Source organism: Lagopus leucura, unplaced genomic scaffold (genome assembly GCF_019238085.1).
Source record: "Lagopus leucura isolate 7727_CA_CO unplaced genomic scaffold, USGS_WTPT01 Super-Scaffold_100002, whole genome shotgun sequence".
In the NCBI taxonomy this organism is placed as follows: domain Eukaryota; kingdom Metazoa; phylum Chordata; class Aves; order Galliformes; family Phasianidae; genus Lagopus; species Lagopus leucura.
In genome coordinates this window covers 71548606-71563654 of record NW_024962263.1, presented here as the reverse complement: position 1 = coordinate 71563654, position 15049 = coordinate 71548606, and the positions used below count along the sequence as shown (strand labels likewise).

General features: G+C 42.9%; 1 long non-coding RNA gene across 4 annotated transcripts; it reads left to right on the top strand.

The window, feature by feature from the left end:
- The first annotated feature begins 3416 nt into the window (after window positions 1–3416).
- On the top strand, window positions 3417–12806 carry LOC122179240. 4 transcript variants are annotated; one of them, XR_006178602.1, is made up of 4 exons: window positions 3417–3665; window positions 4046–4094; window positions 4668–10334; window positions 12526–12806. It is a non-coding gene; the product is annotated as an uncharacterized LOC122179240 (long non-coding RNA). The 4 variants fall into 4 exon arrangements; XR_006178601.1 differs by having other exon boundaries at window positions 4046–4107; XR_006178603.1 differs by having other exon boundaries at window positions 4046–10334; window positions 12599–12806.
- Window positions 12807–15049: the final 2243 nt, after the last annotated feature.

Here is a 15049-nt window from a genome sequence, read left to right as displayed (position 1 = left end):
TATTCTATTCTATTCTATTCTATTCTATTCTATTCTATTCTATTCTATTCTATTCTATTCTATTCTATTCTACTCTATTCCATTCCATTCCATTCCATTCCATTCCATTCCATTCCATTCTAGTTTCATTTACAGCTTAGCTGGACATCTGAGCTGAGAGTGATGTGGAAACATTTATTCTGAGGGACTTTCCCCTTAAAGGCAAGCCTGCAGCATTAAAGGTCTCACAGGCTGTGCAGAGGGCTGGCAGCAGTTTCTGAGCAACAGCCAAAAATATGTTCTTGCAGCAGCATTTCCACACTAATACAACAAAATCAGCTCCACTACATATGGAGTCAGTGAAACCATGTTTTGGCAGAACCCTGAACTCCAACTGCATAGACGCAAGAGCAGCCATCCTTTTTGCCGTCTTATTGTTCTTTGCCTACGGCAGTGATAAGAATTGTGTCCATATGGTGAGTAGAAGCAGTCCCAATAAAAATATCCTGGGTCCTTATCCCTTCACTTTTATCTTACCCCAGACTTATTCCAATTGCTTTGAAAAGCTGATCTCTCTGATGGCAGGTGAGCTGCATCGTGCTGAAGTTATGAGTTCAAAGGGAGGGAGAAGAGAAACCCCTGATGTTGCACTGCTGCAGTCTCTCTTTGCTGAGGGGGGGGGGGCAAACGAATGCCATGGATATCACACTCTTTGCAGCTGGGACTGAGAAGAGGTTTCAGATGACTCGAGCAAAGGGACTACAGTTTCAGGATAGCACATGCCAGGAAGGACATTCTCTCCTACCTAGCTAATTCTGAAAATATAATGTGCAGCCGCTGGCTGATCCGGGGGAGCCTCACGCTTGCACAGTGCCTGCCTGGCGGTTGACCTAGTTGTGCATGCAGGGAGTCGCACACAATAACCCATCTGTCAAGCCACTGCAGAATTCTCTCCCAAACAAGCAAACAAGAAATTAAAGGAAAGCTCCAGCCATGCTGATAAGCTTGTAGAGACACACAGGGCTTGTTTGTTCAATTTGGGATTTGTTTGGTCCTCTCCTTGAACCCAGTGAAAGGGAAGGCTGAGAACAGAGTCTGCAGGAAGACTCAGTGTCTGAGCGCCCACCCTGCTCCATACCCTCCCATGTCTGGGAATTCCCTCTGCTGTGATCCCATCTTCCTGAGAGAGAAAGGCAATGGCTAACAGGACCAGACTTCAGGGGAAATGTGCACGGCAGTTTCTGGCCAGTTGCTCCCTGGGTAGTATGAAGTCCCTAAAGGATTGTCTATAAACGTGCAGGCACTGGTCTAAATCCTTGTTCTTTCCAGAAGCAAACTAATACAAGAATTGTCCTGTGCTAGCAAACACACCTTTTTTAGCCCCATGTGTTTTGGTACCATGTAGATTATTCTTATCAGAGTGGTGTCTTACTGAAGTGTATCTTGAGATGGCTGGAAATGTCCCCATCAGCTCTTCTTACTGAAAATAAGATCCATAGATACCCCTTCTCAGTCTGGCTGTATCTGTGAGGTGAGCACTGCACCTCCTGTGGGATGGCTGTGTGCATCATTCAGCTCAGGGATCTTCAGATGTAGAGCTGTGATCAGCCCTGAGGCACACAAAGCTGATCTGCATGCAGTATGTTCTCTTCATGAGAACGCAGATGAAGGCAGGCTGGCCTTGCTCCATTACAGCCACATTTCTCAGGATCCCAAAGAAGATCACAGACTCTTTCTGCAACATTTGCATGAGAAATAAATGCCCCAGGGCCCATTCTTCCTACAGGAGACATCAGCATAAATGAGACTCTGCAGAAAATCTCCTTGCCACCTGCAGGACAAAGGGCCAGCACAGATCTGCTTCTTATTTGTAAGGCGTTGCACTGCATGCTCAGTAATCCCCCAGACCTACTGTCCCTCCACGACCAAAGCTTTCCTCTCCTGCGACAGTGCAGTTGGGCTCTGCGCAGCAGTGCTGCCAGCAGGTCTCTGCTTGGCTCCTGTGCAGCCCCAGTGAGCTGCAGTGTTCTGCTTTCCCACTTCACGCTATGTGACCACCAGTGTATTAACAATCTTCTGAGAACATCAGTGCAGCAGAGCAGTGAACATTTTAAGCTCACAGAGTCCAAGAAATGGGAAGAGGACTTAAGCTTTTCTTTTTTTTTAGCTTTTAATTGTAAGATAAATACCAAATAACATCACTCATTTACTATGCAATAGAAGTATCATCTGTTAGAAAAGGACAAACAAAGATGCTAATATAATGCAAACTCAATCTGTGCTCCAATACTTGCTACAGCTTCTGACTGGATGTTAAAAATCTGCCACTCTGCTCTTGCCAGGTAACTGCTCTGGGTTCTTAGCCAAGAGCTGGCACTGCTGAGCCAGGGTCACTCCAACAGCAAGACAAGGTCCTCCATTCAGCGGAGTGAGGAAAATCCCAAGGCATATGGGAGCAGGAGTCAAGGCAGAGCTGCTGCAGGTTTTCTGCAGTGTTTTAAAAGGGATGCTGTATTATAAAAGCCACTCCAGAACCATTCTGTCCTATGTTATTAAGTCAGAGGCAGATGGTGGTGGTATGGCAGTAGAGATTGAACCTTCCAGCCAACACTGTGCTACATGTTGTTGCTGTGTGACAGATGGCAGCAGACAGAATGGTGTCTGACATGGAAGTATGGATGAAGAAAAGAGGTCTCATTGATTAACTCCGTGCAGGAAAAAATGGCACCCACTGACATTCACTGATGCTTGGTGAACATTTATGGAGACCAAGCAGTGAATGTGAGCACAGGGAGGTGGTGCGTGGTGCGTTTCAGCAGTGGCAGCAGTGACATGAAAGCCACATTCTGGATGGCCATGCACAGCTGTCATACCACAAAATGAAGAGAGTCTCAACCAGCTCATCTATATGAATCAGCTAGTGACAATGACTGTGTTGAAAAATAGTGTTTTGTAGCTGAGAATTTGCTCTACCAAACAGTGCTGTTGTGTTCTTTATAGCTGTTGTGGTTTCCATGGAAATAAATAGGAGGCATTGCTTTTGGAGCAACCTACATGTGACAGTTTGTGAACGTGGAAATCTCTCCCTTTTTATTTTTATTTTTTTCTCCTGGAAGATGTGTATTTAAAAACAAACAAAAAAAGCATCCTGTTGCATGTTTTCCTTTGCAGAGTTCATGAGTACAGAGGGCTTTTTACACAAAGATCTTCCTCTGTACCACATCTAAACAGGGAGTACTTGCTGTGCTCCTGTGGGGCTTGTTCTGTGGAAGGAGGCAAATGCAAGGTTTGGGTTTCTTCCCAAGAATTCGGCAGCCGCATTGCAAATAAGATCACTACTTACATTGCCCATATTTACATAGTCTAAATATCACCGGAGAACGTCAGCTGCGAGAATCTGCGTCACAGACATTCCTTTATCTTACTTTTCGCAATGCACACGTCCAGTCACTGTAAGGTGTTCTTTGTTGCAAATCAAGCGTCAAGCGCAATTAATGCTCAAGTACAAATCTGGAAATGTTTCCAAGAAGGATTTCCATCCTGGAGTTTTTAAATTGCGTTCGCCCTGTTGTGAGCCAAAGCAAGGTTGAAATACAGCGCGGAGGACTGAACAGGCATTACCACATGGTGCTGATTGTGGTTAGCACTGCAATAGCTTTCATTACACGGATCATTTGAGAAGACAGGTAACGTGTGACTGGGCTTACCAAAATGAGTTACTTCTCCATCTATTAGCAACGTGCTGGCTTGCAGGAGATGAAGCTGGAAAATAATACCATTGTAACTGCAATTAGCAGCACACATCTGAAGAGTATCTTGAGCTTGTGCTCCTATTATATTTGGAGTTGTTATGACAAGTTTAACTGTTATGTGGCCTCCGGGGCTGAATTCTGCTTAAATAATGATGATAGTAAAATGTATTTGAAGTATTTTAATGTATTTAATTGATGTATTTTAATGTATTTGAAGCACCTATAAAATTCCTCTGCTGACTGGGGCAGCGAGGATCATCTATGCTTAACTACAAAGGTTACTACATGGAAACATTTCTTTTTCTTTTTTTCAGAAAATATTTCTCTTTCTGACTTCCGCCTTACTACATGAACTGACCTATGGTTGTTTGCAGTTGTATGTAGCTCATACTGCATGCTTAGGACTGCTTAACCCGAATCACTGCAAAAGAGGAATTTCAATTTTTCCAGTGTCATTAGTTCCAGCTGTAATTTCATGACCCCTCTTCTCATTCCCTGCTTCCCAGCACACACAAAGCAGAATGCAGTTCTTTGAAGCTAGTGCTCTTCTGTCCAAAGAGACCATCTTGGAATGACTGCTAATGCATGCTCTGCTTCATATTCCATCTCCCGAAATACTGCACGTTGACTTTGCAGTTACTGTACTGGATGCTAATATCATCTGCCTTGTTGTTTATGACTTAAGTGATGCTATTTTTAATGGTGTTCTGGCATGTCAAATTGTAAGCGCATTTTTGGCAAAGAGTGCATGCAGCTCCTGGCTCTTCACACTGCTCAGTCACTTCGATCGATGCAGACACTGCCATTACAGTGACACCTACAGAACACATTAATGCAGCCTTAATTACTGATACAGCTGCTCTGCCAAGAAACAAGCTACACTGCATCATCCAGATGATTCTTTGAGGGCATTTATGCTTATTTTTTTATCCACAGCATAAAACCTCTTGACCGTTTGTAAAGTTGGCTTTCTTAATCACCATGGACCAACTCCATACATTCCCCTCAAAATGTATTCCCCAGAGGCTTAAAAGACTTCAACTCCAGCATTGCATTGCAGAAAGCTGGATTTCTGGTCTGGCACTTGGGTTGACTTCTTCCTTTTTTCCACCCTCCAGCTTCTTTGGAATATCAGGATTCTCATCTTCCTGCAACTCAAAGCAGTTAAATGCAATTTCAGGCAGTTTTTCTGCTTGAGGGCATAATTTCAGTTTGCTCGTTATGACAGCCTTGCAGTACAAGTTGTTATCTGGCACGGGTAGGTGTATAGCTTTGTATTTTCATTGGAATCTCATTTATTCTCTGTTCTGGGAGTGCTGAAAGCTTAACATGTCATTAGTATTCTTTCTGGTCTTTTGAAAACTATCAGCTGCATCATTATAACACAAGGAAAATGGGTCTCTCTCAAGTTCCCCTCCTATTAGGGCATGCAAACTATGCAAAACCTTCATTTTTGGCCTGGGCTGAAGCAGTTGAACACAGAATCGAACATTAGTGACAACTAATTACACCGTCCGAAGCCTCAGAGCAGCAGAAGAAAACATTGCTTATCAAGGAGGATGAGCCGAGACAGTGACCTGGTTTTCCCAAGTTGTGCACAGACGGTGCTGGGAGCTGTGGCTGACAAGGAATGCTAATGGTGTCAGGCACAGGGAGCAGCCCCGTCCTGCAGGCAGCACAGCTGCATGTGCTCCCACCAGCCCTGTGCCCAGGGGCTCCTTGGAGTGCTCTGCAAGTGTTCCCTTTCCTTATATGTTGCTCATTAGCTCATTCAGAGTGCCAAGCAAATGTATGTAGATTGCTCCATAAGTAATGCCTCCTATTTATTTCCATGGAAAATACAACAGCTACAAAGAACACAATAACACCGTTTGATGGAGGAAATTCTCCGCTACAAAATATTATTTTTCAAAATAGTCACCATCATTATCTACATGCTTTTGTCAGAAATGTACAAGAGCCAGCAGGCTGGCACCGGAAGTGACCATGGCCTCCTGCTGACACATTTACTTGTGTGGGCACCAAGCAGCCTCCCTGCTGGAGGAGGTATACAGGAAGAGCAGAGCATAAGTTGCATCCATTCCTCTTCCACTGAAAGAAGAAGGCTCTGTTTGCTGGATCCTTTCCACCTGAGAAAAAAGATGGAGATGTCGCTATGCGCAATACATGGGGCTACATAGGGTTTGAATTTTGAGTGGTCCTTTGTGGTCCAGCTGGGAGCTGGACTCAATGAGCCTTGAGGGCCCATTCCAACTCGGGATATTCTGTAACTTTCTGACAGGTGGGGTGATGAACACATCTTGCTGAAGTGCGTGGCTGTGCAGTGCAGCCTGCTGCCCCAGGCCTCCTGGCCCAGCCATACTTAACCTGCTAGGCCCCTTTTCTGGAGACAACGGACCTCAAGGAAATGCTGGTCAGGCCAACAGGCTGGCACGAGGCAGGCTGGTATCTGGACAGTGGAAACATTCTTCTGATCAGAATTTAGAAACCAGACAGCTTAAAAAGACAATAACAAGACAGTGCTTTGGAATAAAGGGCCCCAAACACAACAGTGTCTTAGCTGTGGTGCTGCAAGAAGGATCACGTGTGCCAAATCTTCTGTTGTGTTCGCTGTTTTTATTCAAGGTGAACAGATTTATGAACACATGATATGTGTGGCAAAGAAGGATGATTTGGATGTCTATTCCATTAATTCTTCTCAAAGAAAAATGGCAAGGTGCCCTTACAAGCCCGTTTCTACTTAGTGCTTGGCAAAAGGGACAATCCATGTTTTTAAGATTTCACAGTGACACAATATGGCATTTGGAGTGTTTTTAAGTGCTTATTTTGAATCATCAGTAGATTTTCTGAGCTATCTGTAGGGATCACATCTTTCTACCATCTTCAATGGAACTGAACAACCAAGAAGAAAAATCCCCTACAAAATAGGGAGCAAAAAACATTGAGATCAGAAAAAGAGACAGTGGGAGTAGCAGCGATACTGAGACAAGCAAAAAGTCCCTGAGGAATTGGGAAAATGGAAGGAAGAAGAAACTTCAAGGCATTGCAGCAGAGTGTGAGACCAGCAGTATGGCTGGGGACTGCAGCCAGGTGCAGCTGGGAAGAGCTGTGAGAGCAAAGGGCTTGGGGGTGAGCCAGGCAGGAGCACAGCGCCTGGCATGTCACTGTATGTGGCAAATTAGAAATCTCAGTAGGCTTTCCATTGTTAGCTGTACCAGAAGACTTCCCACCATGTTGGAGATGTTAAGTTATGTGTGTTCTGCTTTTGCCACCATGGAATTTAAATAGACATCCAAATAGCAAAGTCTGGCATTCATACATTATCCCTAATACATTGTAGAAGTGGTATAATTTGGGCAAGCCATTTTTCCTAAGTCTAGGCCCTTATGTTTTAGGCCAATGGATGATGGCAGAGGTTCTGCTGCTGTTTTCGGATTTTATTTTGTAAGGCATGGCATTTGCATTCCTCAGCTGCATGAACAAGACAAGGCAAGGGTTGACGTGGAAATTCAGAACAGAGAGTAGTTGGATTAGCTCTGTGGTAAGCAGCATTGCATTTCAAGGGCTAACAATTCCTATGATCAAATATTTGTATTTTCAGGGACTATATCCTCTCCTCATTAATTTGTAGTTGCCACGATGAAATCATGATAAATCATCATAAATCATCTCAGCAAGGGAGGACAGGGGGGAGGGTTAAGTTAGAATTGTTTGGGTTAAATATTAGAAGATCATCTTGATTTTACACATTTCCAGGAAATGCACTGAAGAATTCTTGTCACAGACATGAAGGTCTAGTTTTATGGATTCCCTTTTGTTGTCATTGTGACACCATTTGGTGGTTGTTGTTGTTCGAAGGGATGATGATGGAGACAAGGCTAATTTTCAGTAAATTTCATGAGTATTCAAATAATTCCATGGCGGCTCATGCAACAGCTGGCTCAGCATAGATGAGAGCAAGTCTTTTTAGAGGTCTTATTAACAGTTTTAAGGAGTATTATGTTAACAACGCCATAAAAACATTTAAATTCAGACATTCTACTTAAGAATATACATTCATTAAGTGAATGTAAATTAAAGTTATCATGAAAAGGCAGTGTAATTAAGATTTCTGATTTGTGTAATGATGAGAAGTGTGCATTAAATTCTTAGTTTAAGAATTCTTTGTGAAAGTGATGACTTGAACATTGACAAGGATGTAACTGTAGATGAAACTCTTTCATAGAACAAGTTTTTGGTTGTTTTTTTTTCCAGACTTGAATTTGGAAAGTATCATTTTGTCACAGTTTGCAATATATTAGATTTGTTACATGCATGAGTATGACCATTAGCTTTGTGTAATAAACAGTTTGTTGTAAGAAATAATGTAGCATATAATCAAAGCAAATAGTAGATCTAATCGCATTCAGTTTATCTTTGGCCATGTCCAATCTGGTGTGGAATTTAAAAGGAAACTTTGTTCAAGAATTAAATGGAAGTCATTGAAACCAATTACACTTAAGATTGTGTTTACATGTAAAATCTGAGAAACACAATCCCTAGTTTATTATTATAATCAATCTTCTGAACCCTGCTTCTCCTATAGAAAAGGGTAAGCATTCCTTTGGCTCCTGAGGGCAAACCTGGAAAAAAAAGAAAAAAAAGAAAAAAAAAAAAGCCTGTAGCCCTGTTCTGTAACCAGAAAGAGATCAGGACCAAATCCAAAATGATGGAAAGACACTGCTTCACACAATTCTTCCCCACTAGGACAACCAGTTGTGGAACCACAGAAGCCTCCCTGGTATGGTGTTGTTGCTCTACCTTGCCTCAGGCACTGTGGAAGGGGGGAAGCAAATTCTGAAATGCACAGGAAAATTATATAAAATGGAGAAGGGTATAGAAAGAAGTTGAGAAGAAGGAGAGGATGGTGGTGTTTTTTGCTAACAAAATGAATTTTCAAGGCTGTCTGCTGAGTGGCATCAAAGAGGAGTATGGAATTTCGAAAATGTTCGTGACCCAGAGAACATGTTCCTGCCACATCAATGCATTTGTGGCACTGTCAGTGCTTGCAGAAATTTCAGTGAGGCTGCATCCTACTTATTTCAAAATAATCCATTGAAAACAATCTGGTGCCTTCGAATCTTTTACTCACAGGAGAATGTATTCTGCAAAGCATTCACTGTTACTTCTTTTCTTACTATTTCAAGCATGAACAGAATTATCTGCCCCCTTTGCACAGTTTTTAACAAAAAAACAAATCCTGTTCTCAGAGTTGCAGACCAGTTTTACTGGTGATTCTCATAATGGTCAGACAGATGGTCAGATCCATGGCACAGTGCTCACTGCTGTCAGCCACTGTTTGCCATCCCCAGTTCTGGAGGTCTCCACGAAGAGGGGAGCAGCAGAGCCACAGCCCCTTTGCCTGGCTCAGCGCAGCAGCTCTCAGCAGCTTGTGCCTCCTGCCCACTGTTGGCTTTGTCAAGCCTAACCCTGCTGCCTGTCTGGATCTGCTCTTAGGATCATACCTTGGGGTTAGGAGTTGTTAGAAACAGGTGAGAACTCCTGGCTCGGCAGTGCATCTTCTGGTTTGAGAATGCTCACTGGGCCACACATTCTGGCTGCTAGGTATGAAAAAGAGCATCGGACACCAAACAAAAGATACCCAGACTTCACTTTTATTTCCATCTCACATCTGACCCAGGAAATTTCCTCACATTCTTGGGCAAAGTGTGGCTGAAGTCCTGAATAAGATCAATTGGCTCAGGGGACTTTAATGGCAACAAAATTAAAAAGGGATTTCTTTTCCTGATTTTGAGGACCACAGAAAGGATGAGCCTAGAAACAGAAATTACAAGCTACAAATCTTAGAGATCAGGGCCAGCCTCAAGAGAACATCAGGTACATTAACACAGCTTGCTAGAGATGAAAATCCAGCTTGACTGCATCCAAATAGGGACTCAAAATCTTATTGACAGACCATATCTTTAGAAGCCCCAAGTGCCAGCAGCAGTGCTCTGACAACTCAGTGCACAAGTTGGAGCTGTGCAGCTCCTCTCCTTTCAATGTATGTGCAGATCCTGCAGGTCTTTCTGTATGCTCCTCATTGTGTTTTAGGAATAATTATCTCACATTGGTCTCTGCTGCCATACATGGCATATAAGGATTTTCTTTTCTTTATGGAAAAAAATTCCTTTTGAGGAAGTCTGTCTTAACTTCTAATGCATGCAAAATTTCAGATGCAGATGGCTGTGAATAGTGCCAGTCTGCTTATCTTACTTCTGCTAATATTAGTAAATCTATTCACGCAAGTAAACAAGATTCATCTTAAGTGGGTCAAATATTTTTTTGTCGAAAAGAAAACAAAGATATTCAGAGGCCTCTAAGATTGACATGAGGTCTCAAGAGATCACTCTCCCCCTCACTGCTCACAGGTCACACAGGATGGCAGAGAGGGACACTGATGAGTGCAGTGTTCCTTCAAGGCCCAGTTGGAAAACTTCCTCTCTGAAAACTGAGGGAACTTGTGCTTGACAAAATGCCCTAGCAGCCAGGGAAGCTCAGTCAAACCGCTGCATCTGCTGTCTGGAAAACACAAGAACACGTGTGTCTTTGGCAAGCTGAAAGGTGAGTGACAAGAATTACCAGCAAGCGTAGGAGTGTGAGAACACTCCTAATTGTGTAGAGCAAGGATCAAACTTGGGAAAGACTACTTATACAAAACATACAGGGCTGAGAAAAAAAAATCTGGATGGAAAAAAATCCTTCCAAGTGTAACATACAGCAACACAGATGATGGACAAAAAGCTGGACATGAGCCAGCAGTGTGCACTTGCAGCCAGAAGCCAACTGCATCCTGGGCTGCATCAACAGAGGGACGGCAGCAGGGAGATGGAAGGGATTTTTTCCCTCTGCTCTGCCCACCTGCAGCACTGTGTCCAGATGTGGGGACCCCAGCTCAAGAAAGATGTGGAGCTGTCTAGAGGAGGGCACAAAGGTGATCAGAGGACTGGAGCACCTCTCCTGTGAAAGGCTGAGGGAATTGGGCTTGTTCAGTCTGGAGAAGAGAAAGTTGCGGGGAGACCTCATTTTGACTTTTCAGCACTTAAAGGGAACTTATAAACAGGAGGAAGACAGACTTTTTTACATGGTCTGATAGTGATAGGACAAGGAGGAATTGTTTTAAACTCAAAGAGGGGATATTTAGATTAGATATTAGGGGGAAATTACGTACTCAGAGGGTGGTGAGGCACAGGCTGCCCAAAGCAGCTGAGGATGCCCCATCCTTGGACGCATTCAAGGCCAGGCTGGAAGAGCCCTGGGCATTCTGAGCTGTGGGCTGTAACCCTGCCTGCAGGAAGTGGTCTCTAGTGTCCCTTTCTATCCAAGCTATTCTGTGATTCTATGATTCCTGTCCAGAAAATACTCCCTCCATTCTGTAACCACTAGTAACAGCACCACACACATTGCTTTAACTTTCATCAGAAGGCCTGGATGGCCTGGATGGCGCGCGGAACACGTCATCTCACTTCAGCACTTGGACTGCTGCATTTTTAAGTTGATATGGACCTATCCCCGTTCATTAGTTCACTCTTCTGGGAACAGATGCCTCCTGTTTATTCATAAGGAAAACTTCATGCCTCTTCACCAGTCTAAAGACATTCATAATGACAAAGGATAAATTTCACAGAGGCCGAACCCTGAGCCACCGCCTGATCCTGCAGGTTTTCATGATAATCTACAGTACCTGGACAGAAGGAGCTAGAATGTGAATGATCAATACACAACTAAATCTCTACTACATAACAAGTCCAAGTTGTTTCTAACTTGGGCTGAGCTTAGGTCTATTTCTTGATAGTAGGAAGACCATATTCTATTGCGGGTACTTAAAGCTATTGAATCTTCTTGCTGTTAACTAGTTAATATACCGTATGCATGCAGGTTACTGGACTCCACAGTAATGCTCATATTTGAATATTCTCTTTGATAATCCTCATTCAGCTGGTAAGATATCTAGTTAACAGACATTTTCTTTTAGTCTCTGGTCATCCACTCAAGGTTTTTGTAGAGGTGAATGACATTTTAGTAGTGGACTGATAAAGGCTACATCTGTAAACAGCAACTGTGGTTACAGCATATTGCTAGATACTCCCTAAATCAAGACTGATTTTTTTACTTTAGAATTTTCTAAAATGACCAAATTGTGTTACTTATTTGTGATACTCTTACACAGTGATTTGAGCCACTGTTTCCATCAATTTTCTGTGCGTCAGATCACCCCACATGCCACTATAGAAGCTATGTCAGTCAAAACAGTGAGCCTGTACATACTCATTTTTTAACCTTCTCTTTGTTCAAATGACTTAGCGTGAGTATGAGATGTATTCTGTAAATATTCACTGCGTAAACCAGTCTAATCCAAGACCAGATCTGATTTCTGCTGCAGCTATTTTGATCCGGCCAATAATTCAGCAAACATAGCTGAGAGGCGACTGCTTTGTGTGCTAAGGCAGAGATGTCTTTCCTCCCACCACCTCTGTGCTTTTAATAATTATGAATCAATCCTCCAGCTGCTTATCAGTGTTTCTTTCCACTGGACAGGAACAGTGATAGCTCTGAACTATGCAGCAATGAGAAAGGTACAAAGATTCGAGTACCAAAAGGAAGAGTACTGCCAGCAGGTCCCATTTATATAGATTGTTCTACTACATAGAGGCTGCTGGAAATCTGGCACTTCTATAGCACAGTGGGAACAAGGGGTCCTGTCATCTGCCCCCGTGCTCATTTTCCTTTCCTCCTATGCCTGCTCTGTGCACAGCCATTCCTCCCCTACGCAGCTCAGACCAAAATGAAATTTTGACTGCTTCTTTCCTCCTACTGCAATGGCTCAGTGCTCCTGCTGGACAGCTACAGATTGCTAACTGTTCCTGGCACCGGATGCCTCCGCATGGACGTGAAGCCAAGAAGCCAAGAGAGAAACCATATTGCCAAGTCCAAGTATTCTGAAATTGCAGCAACCTTTTCCCTACACAAAAAGTGGGTTATTATGTGTATTTATCTTCTGTTGCTCCGTGTTTTCAGTAAACACATTTCAAACTCTTTGTGAGCATGATTTTATTCTCGATGGAAGTTGGAAATTCTTGCACACCCGTACAATTCCTGCACCTGAGGCTTTAAGAAAAAATACTGATGACTGCAGGAGCTGGCAGCAAAGAGGGAAGAGGAAGAGGAGACGGAGGAGGAAATAATCTCATTCTCTCACCTGCAGGAGCGGAATCTGATCCCTGCTGATGTCTGGTGATAGAGAGTGCATCAGAGAGGGAAAGGAAATGGGAGAACCAGAGGCGAGAAAAGGTAGCCCATAGGAAGACATAAAGAGAAGGAAATACTTTGGGTTAGTGGAGAAGGTCATCAGGCTACACAGCCTTCAGACATCTGCCCAAATCAGTTTGAAACTCCTGACCACAGGCTTACCTCACCACTGAGTATTTTTTGCATTCCAAAATGAGAGGTGGGGAAGGGTGTCCTTCCTGCTCCTGTTTATCTGAGTCACACGGATAAAACCTAATTTTGTCTATATCCAACTGTCAGCAGTGCGGGAAACAACACGTGTGGAGGCAGAAAAGGAAATGTGGTACAAGAGCCTCACAATTGGAAGTGAGGGCTGTACCTGCCTTTTGTGCTCCCCTGGCTTTTCATCTTACAGAACACAACGCGAGCTGTTACTCTAGTAAACCATGAAGCACTTTGTGCATGCAGAGCCACACAAGGTTACTAACTGAAGGATTAAAACTTAGTGTAGACAAATGTTAATGAAGGAACTGTTACTGAACTTCTTGCATTCTGCCTGTGAGTACAAAGCAGCATTAGTTTTGTGAAGTACAATGATAAAACTACATACACTTTCAAGCTGTGACATCAGTTTTCTATTTCTGCACTATTGTCACCAGTGAAAGTGGAAACACTGCATAGAGTGTGGGTCCTCATTCTGCAAGTAGTTCACTCTTGAACAGTGTGCCACTTCTTTTTGTTTCTTCAGTAGATTGGAGAGGATGAAGTTTATGTTTCTGTTTTCAAGTGTTGCTTCCCCCACGAGCAGGAAATCCTCCCTCCCTCCACGTTTTAAAATAGCTGACAGTGCCCCCAATTAATTGCATATCAAACTGAACTTCTTTTTCCTGGCCTACGTGACTGTCCTCCCCTCCTCAATAGTAAGCCTGTTTTCATGTGCACGGTAAGAATATTAAAAACATCCCCTATCTAGCAAAACAAGAACTCCTCTGGGAAGGTGCATGTAGATGAAATGGCAGCAACTGATGTGGCAGTCACATTCCTCATGCACTGCTGAGACATCTTCAGCTACTGCCATCACAAGATAAGAACACAGATAAAATAAATAGTTCTACATGGAACTACTGTTGACCTATTTTTATTTTTTTTTTACTTATTCTTTCACCATCACTAAACTCCTCCAAACTTCTAAACTAAACCCTTTTCCTAGTTTAAATCCCTTCCAAAAATACATTAAAAAAAATCTGTATTGCCTAAGAATATAGCAGTCTGAATGGCTCCTCTAGTTATATCCCTATAACCTTTGTCCTCCCCTCTAATCCTTCCTTGCTTTTTGCCTGTTAATGATTCACATTTATGGTACCCTTGTCCAGGATCTGTCCAAATCTCTCTTCCTATCTCTTTACAGCTTTCTTTTTTTTTCTTTTTCTTTTTTCAGTGTGTGGGTTATATTTTTGGGTTTTCAGTGATTCCTTTCCTCCTCCTGCACTTACTATTCCAGAATAGGAACTCAAAACAGCAGGCGAGTCACCAATGAGGAGTGTAGCACAGAACACACTTGAGAAAACAGCAGTGCAAACTGTTGTGGCTTTATTCCTGAATGCAGGGCTTGTCACAAATGTATGCAAGAAGTCCATTGACTTCTGCATTAAGTGCCTGATTTTACTGGCTGATCTGTATCCTCTTAGTGCTCTTATCGGGAAAGATGAGACACCGCACTGAGACTGCATACATTTGTCAGCTCACTTCCTCCTCATTTAAAATGATTCGCAAAAGAGAAGGTGACAACAGATGAAGAGTAAACAAACTCCATCACTGCATTCTGCAGAACTTCTGTCTCATTCTATTTCTGCAGAGATGACAGGTGTGTGTCTATTGGCCACTTTTCTACATTCTCTCTTCTACAAAACTCAACAAACCCAGCTTTACCTTGGAAGAAAAAAAAATCCAACCTGCACTAACCCACAGGATTTTGGTTTTAATTAATAAATTAGTGTGTTCTTGGGTTAACAATTACCTTCCAAAACAATTACTTTCCATCCTTTTCTATC